Source organism: Erpetoichthys calabaricus, chromosome 1 (assembly GCF_900747795.2).
Source record: "Erpetoichthys calabaricus chromosome 1, fErpCal1.3, whole genome shotgun sequence".
In the NCBI taxonomy this organism is placed as follows: Eukaryota; Metazoa; Chordata; class Cladistia; order Polypteriformes; family Polypteridae; genus Erpetoichthys; species Erpetoichthys calabaricus.
The window spans coordinates 113,394,977-113,400,976 of NC_041394.2; the positions used below are offsets into that span (position 1 = coordinate 113,394,977).

General features: G+C 39.4%; 1 protein-coding gene across 5 annotated transcripts in view; it reads right to left on the reverse strand.

Moving 5' to 3' along the window:
* The window catches only part of cnot4b (CCR4-NOT transcription complex, subunit 4b), a 202,555-nt gene extending 197,906 nt beyond the window's left edge, over positions 1 to 4,649 (reverse strand). For 3 of the 5 annotated variants that reach the window (XM_028805255.2, XM_028805248.2, XM_028805240.2), the window contains exon 1: positions 4,388 to 4,648. The gene's annotated coding sequence lies outside the window, so the exon portion shown is untranslated. Of the gene's footprint in view, positions 1 to 4,387 lie in introns of all 5 variants that reach the window. The other 2 variants (XM_028805271.2, XM_028805263.2) reach the window with 1 other exon arrangement.
* Positions 4,650 to 6,000: the final 1,351 nt, after the last annotated feature.

The following is a 6,000-nucleotide window of genomic DNA, read 5'->3' on the forward strand; positions in this document are numbered from 1 at the left end:
CAAAAGCCAGAATGCAAGAACTAAATGATTATGAGTAGGGCTGCACGATTAATCTTTTTTTTCTCATGATAACGATATTTATGACCCACGATCAGTTAATAAATATCGTCGCGATTTTACAGTATAAAGAACAAACTGTTTTTTATGGGCTGAGTTTACGGATTGGACTGCGTCACTATGACGTTACTGCGTCTAGATTGCAAGCGCTTTCTGAAGCAGTAGAAGTCAATAGCAGCAATAACAGTCAGTCAGAATAAACATATGATGGCGGAGCAACGTGCAGAAGTGCGATCATTAGTTCCTAAAAAGGGGTCATACTCAGTTGTCTGGAACTATTTCGATTTCGAGGAATGTGATGTTGATCAGGTACGAGTCTTGTGCAAACTTTGCTCCTGTTCCGTCCAAACGTCCCAAGGTAACACAACAAACCTCATCAACCACCTTAAAAGCCACCACAAAGTACACTATCAAGAATTTCAACGACTGAAGGCACAAACAGCAACAACAAAAAATTACCAGCCATCCACAACACAGACAACAATATCAGGGACATTGTTCAACGCAATACCATATCTGCCTAGCTCGCAAAGACACCAGGAAATAACAGAGGCGATCGCGTACCATATAGCCAAGGATATGTGTCCAGTAACCACCGTGAGCAGTGAGGGGTTTAACAAAATGATCGCAACACTTGATAAAAGATATAGCATTCCCTCACGCAACCATTTTTCCAATGTTGCGCTGCCCTTGCTGTATGCGAAATGCCGAAAAGAAATAGAAGGAGAAATTCTCAGGCTCAGCCTTGAATATTTTGCTGCCACGACCGACTTATGGTCAAGCAGAACTGCAGAACCGTATTTGAGCTTGACAGTTCATTTTATTGACAGCGAGTTTGAGATGAAAAGCAAGCTTTTGCAAACTTCGTTTTTCCCACAAGACCATACAGCGGAGTTTATTGCAGTGGGCCTCAAAGAAGCGATGTCCGCTTGGGGCTTGGTGGAAGAAAGACTTGTGTGCATCACAACGGACAACGCAGCTAATATGATTAGGGCAGCATCTGTGAATAACTGGCCGAGGCTACACTGCTTTGGTCACAGACTTCATTTACCAAAGGAATAATCGTCATTATTAATCGTGATAAAAATTTTGAGCAAAATAATCGTGATAATCATTTTTTCTGTTATCGTGCAGCCCTAATTATGAGAGTACATTTTGAAACGAGGACAGATAAAACTACAAATTTAAATACATCTGGACATGGTATCATAGTGGGAGACAGTAATGCCAGTATTTGAATATCAAGAATAGCTATCCTGCTATGATTCTCATTCATGACAGTGTCACAAATGTACCATGAATCACACATTAACCAGCAGCAGTCCTCCAGTCAAAGACTGCCTGTTAACCTGTAACAAATACTGTCACTTTTTTCACTAGCAATTTCACATCACCTTTGGTTCCTACTTTATACATGGAACCTATGATTGGATAGTAAAGTCATCAATGATGCCACAGCAATACTGCAGTGATTTGTTTCTACCCCCATCACAGTACTGACATAGTAAGCTTGTTCCAGAATTTTTAAACATATTTGTAATTTCAGTTAAAATTTGATTAGAAAAGTGTTATTAATGCCATGGGGAAATTCAAATGCATACAGCATCAAAAACATAAATATATATCACATAGGATCTTGCTACTAGTCACTTTTTATAAGGTAAAACAAATCATTTCATAGAAAAATTAAAAAGTCAAGACTTTGAAGCACCACTAACATACTGCTGTACTGATCAGAGTAAAAAGCCACATCACAGCTCCAGGGCTGTGGATTCATATTCAGCCTGGCCTTTATCAGAGTAGAGCTTCCAAATGGATATGCATATATTACTTCAGATTACTCCTGTATCAACACGCAATAGACTAGTTATTGTCTTTTTTTAATTAACCATGATATCATCAAGCATGTGTCTTCCAAATCAGTGTTGTGACCCTACTTTTTTCCCATGTTAGTGTCTTTGCATCATACCAAGTTTCACCCTTACTGAATCAAGCAGTGACCAACCATGACGCATTACCATTATAAACAATAGCAACTTGCAACCCTGATCCAGTGGTCGGGGCCTAAATCTATCAATGTATTGAGTAAAAACAACTGCTAGGTCATTTTTATTAAAGCAGTGGTTTCCTAAGAAATGATTCATTGCATTTTGCTTTCCAAAAATTTTTTTTAATACTAAGTGTATCACAGAGGCACAATGGTATGCGTAGCTGCTTTACAACTCCAGTGGTCTCAGGTCAGCTCCTTACCCAATCAATATCTTTGTGGAAATTTGGTGTTGCTTCTGACTTGCATGGGTTTTCTTGTCCATACCACAAATGTGCAGGTTGCATTAATTCGTAACTATAATGCAACCTAGCGTGATCGAGGAATGGGAGCCTAAGTGAGCAATAATCTAGAATTTTAACTAATTTTTCTTGTCTCAGCTGGGCAATGGATATGAAGAGTTTAGTATGTGGTTATGTGCACAAGCTACAGTATTACATGGAGAATTTCAATGTGAACACTCTTTCAAGTGACACCTAGGATGCAATTTGAAGACAAACTGTTAGCAGAACTTATGTAGTTCTGACACAACTCTGATCGCTCACATAATTTAAATTTGTAAAATAAAAGCATTCATAGGCACTGCCAGAAATGCACTTTGTTGGTCATGTTGCATTTGTAGTGATGCAATGAACATTAAATGCACTTTCTCTGCAGTTTATTTTCACAAACAAAATATATAACTAATCTTATAATTGCTTTTCATGTAGTGCAAGCAACCACACATTTCTCCCAAAGGTAGAAGTGCACATAAACAGAAAGCAATGAGAAGGTGCAACATCACAAATGGCAACTCTGAAAATTCCCACAGCACATGGACACAGCATGTATTACTGATATACTGGCAGGAATAGCCACTCTGCCCAGATTGACATGCTCCACAGAGTGACAGACCTAGCCCATTCCATACCATGAATTTACCAGTAAGTCATGCCAGCTTCCTAAACTCTTGCTGTTGTAACACATCTAAAGCTGTTCACCTCGGAGATCATTTCAGATGTAGGTACAACCAGTGAATGAGATTTGCAAGTTCTGAAAACTATGGAAAATCGTTGAGTTTCTTTTGCTGATGTCATCACTGAGTTCTAAGGGGTTGACCTGTTTTTTTGCACTATACTGTAAATAATCAGAGAACTCCAGTTAACCAGTTTTAAATAAAATGTTTTAAGTTGTGATCTTCCTTTAATTTCTGAACTTGACTTTTTTTACCAATACACTTACACACACTTTAATAATTGTTTGGTTTTTCAACATGGCATTTACTTTCAAAACCCTTTTCAAAGACTTGTTCCAATACTGCACTAATCTAACTCCTCGTACACAACATATATTTTATACAAACAGACATATATGTATTTACATAGGAATGAAACTGACATGTTGGAATGAACTGTGACCTTCTCGACGGCTTTTCTTTAATGTCCAGAAACAAACACAACAGATGCAAATGATAAAAAATAAACACATACATTGATACAAACTATTATCGACTAAATTATTTTTTCTTTTCAAAATTGTTTTTATAGATTTAATATATGAAAATACACAATCATACGAGCCCATATCTAGATAAATGGACAACTTGCACTGAAATATATAAACCATTTAAAAAGTGGGAAATAAATCACCGTTTTGCTTTGTAGTAAGGACAGTGGATTTTGCGGCTACCCACGACAAAACTCTTCTAAGATCACAGCGAGAAGGATTAAAGTAGAATTGTGGGAGAAATGGACGTATAAAATACAATAAGCTAAATGAAAGTACAGCAGATCGAATGTCAGTCTCATTCTAGTTCTGGCTACGTCTGAGCCAGAGAAGCCGCTGACATCGCGGTCCGAAACCCATCTCAAGCGGCTCTGCAGCCAGCTGGATGTAAACAGCGCTCGGTAGACTACGCGGACACGTGCGTTCAACATTAACTCCCGGCCCTGCGATCCGACCTCCTATTACGGGAGATACTGGATTAGCTCTGCCCTAACTGTGAGTTATACTGAGGTTGTGTTTTTTCAGAACTGCCGGGACTAAGACATCTCAGTTAGCACAAGAAGCAGTGGCGCGGCCTGTACTGCCCCAGAAAAGCCCGAGCCTCTCCCTCTTGTTAAACCCACACAGAAGATAGCAAAGCCGGGCAGGGATTCGTCCACTGTCCTTCCTGTTGGGTACGAAAGCGAGAAGAGGGCATACAAATGGGTGGAATTACGATGTACAAAGCATGTATTTCTTTTCCGCACCAACCCCCTGGGCTAAACTAGACTGGACAACTGTTTTAAGTGGGATACTCACCCTGTCTGTCTCTCTCTGTTTCTCTCTCTCTCTCTATGGCTCTGGGGCTCCTCCAAGTGATATTCTCACCAAAATGGGGCAGGGGTGGTTACTCTTTTTGAACTGCCACGGCTAATTTAGAGAGGCACCTTTGAGATCTGCCTGTCTATAACCGGTGTTTCCTCTTTGGATATAGCCAAACGCTTCTCAGTCTCGCTGGCTGTACAATTTCAGCAGCTTCCAACCACCATTTTACACTGAATTGGGGGTGGGGAGGTAAACCATTAGGACTTAACCACGCATGCGCGACAGGCTTGTCATTCCCTGAGCTTTCTGGGAAATGTAGTTAACAAATGATTTCTCTGACCCTTGGAACTGCTAAAGCTTGATTATCCTGCCATACTACTGGTCTTGGGCGGCAAAGCGAAAGACGTGGTGTTGTGTGGGAAATGTAGTTCCACCGTTGTGGGAACCCAAGTAGGAAATCGTAACAAGACACTAAGCAGAAATGCACAGTTCGCGATAGGGTCGTCACACTAAATAGGGAAGTGATTGGGGGATTTTACATTCTTACATCAAAGATGACGCACTCTTATTTACGGCTCATGGAAAATGTAGTCTTGCTGCATCAATAGCGTGATTTAATAATAGAAAAATAGTCCATGTAACGTGTGGATACCTGCAGTCTGTTCCAATAGCACGTGCGTTTACAACCTAGAAATATTTACTATGCGACATCACGAGCGTTTAACAATATACGTAACGTAACGGACATATACGTATGATATATTTAAACTTTAATACCGTGGCCAGTTTGTACAATCTGGTTTAATTTTACTTTATTTTTTCCTTGTTTCTTTTTAAGATTTTTTTAAATCGTGAACTATATTACAAATTAATATAACCACTGAGACATGTTATTCAGTTCACTTAGGCTATAAGGCACTGACATACATTAATTTCAGTTCTGGGTTTAAAAATTGCCAAAATGAAACAGCTTTGCAGATATTCTGTGACAGACTGCCAAGAAACTGAAGATGACATACTAAGTTGTTCGTTACTGTCTTGAGAGAAGAGGGCAAACTGGATTAACCAGGACAGAAAAAGAAGGGGAAGGCCCAGAGGCACAACTCCGTAAGAGGAGAAGGACATACGTTTCATATACAGCTTCTTCTTTGAAACTGCTGCATCCCAGCATTGTCTTGCAACCCATGTTAACAGAATAAAAGGATTTAGCACTGCTAATTGAATTACAAAGTTTTTCTAATAAGCAATGAGTATTTATACTTGACTAGTTAATGATACACTGAGGAAGTTTACCATTAGGACACTGAAGGAATGGCTGCTGAACATGGGGCTCTGTAGTCTTATGTGAATAATTCCTTAAAAATCAATCATTTCAAGCAGTCATAGCCATTGGAAACACTAGGAATGTCTTGGCTGTATTTTTAAATCAATTTAATGGTATCTTGATAAAAAGGTCTCAAACTCTATCAAAAAACATTAAATATTTTGGTTGTTTCCAAACTGGTAGTGTATATTATATATATATATATACTAGAGGGTTCCCCCCTGCTCGCCAACCCCCCGGCCTGCGCTATGCAGACAGCGCGTCTCTGCCACTCGTGTTGTGA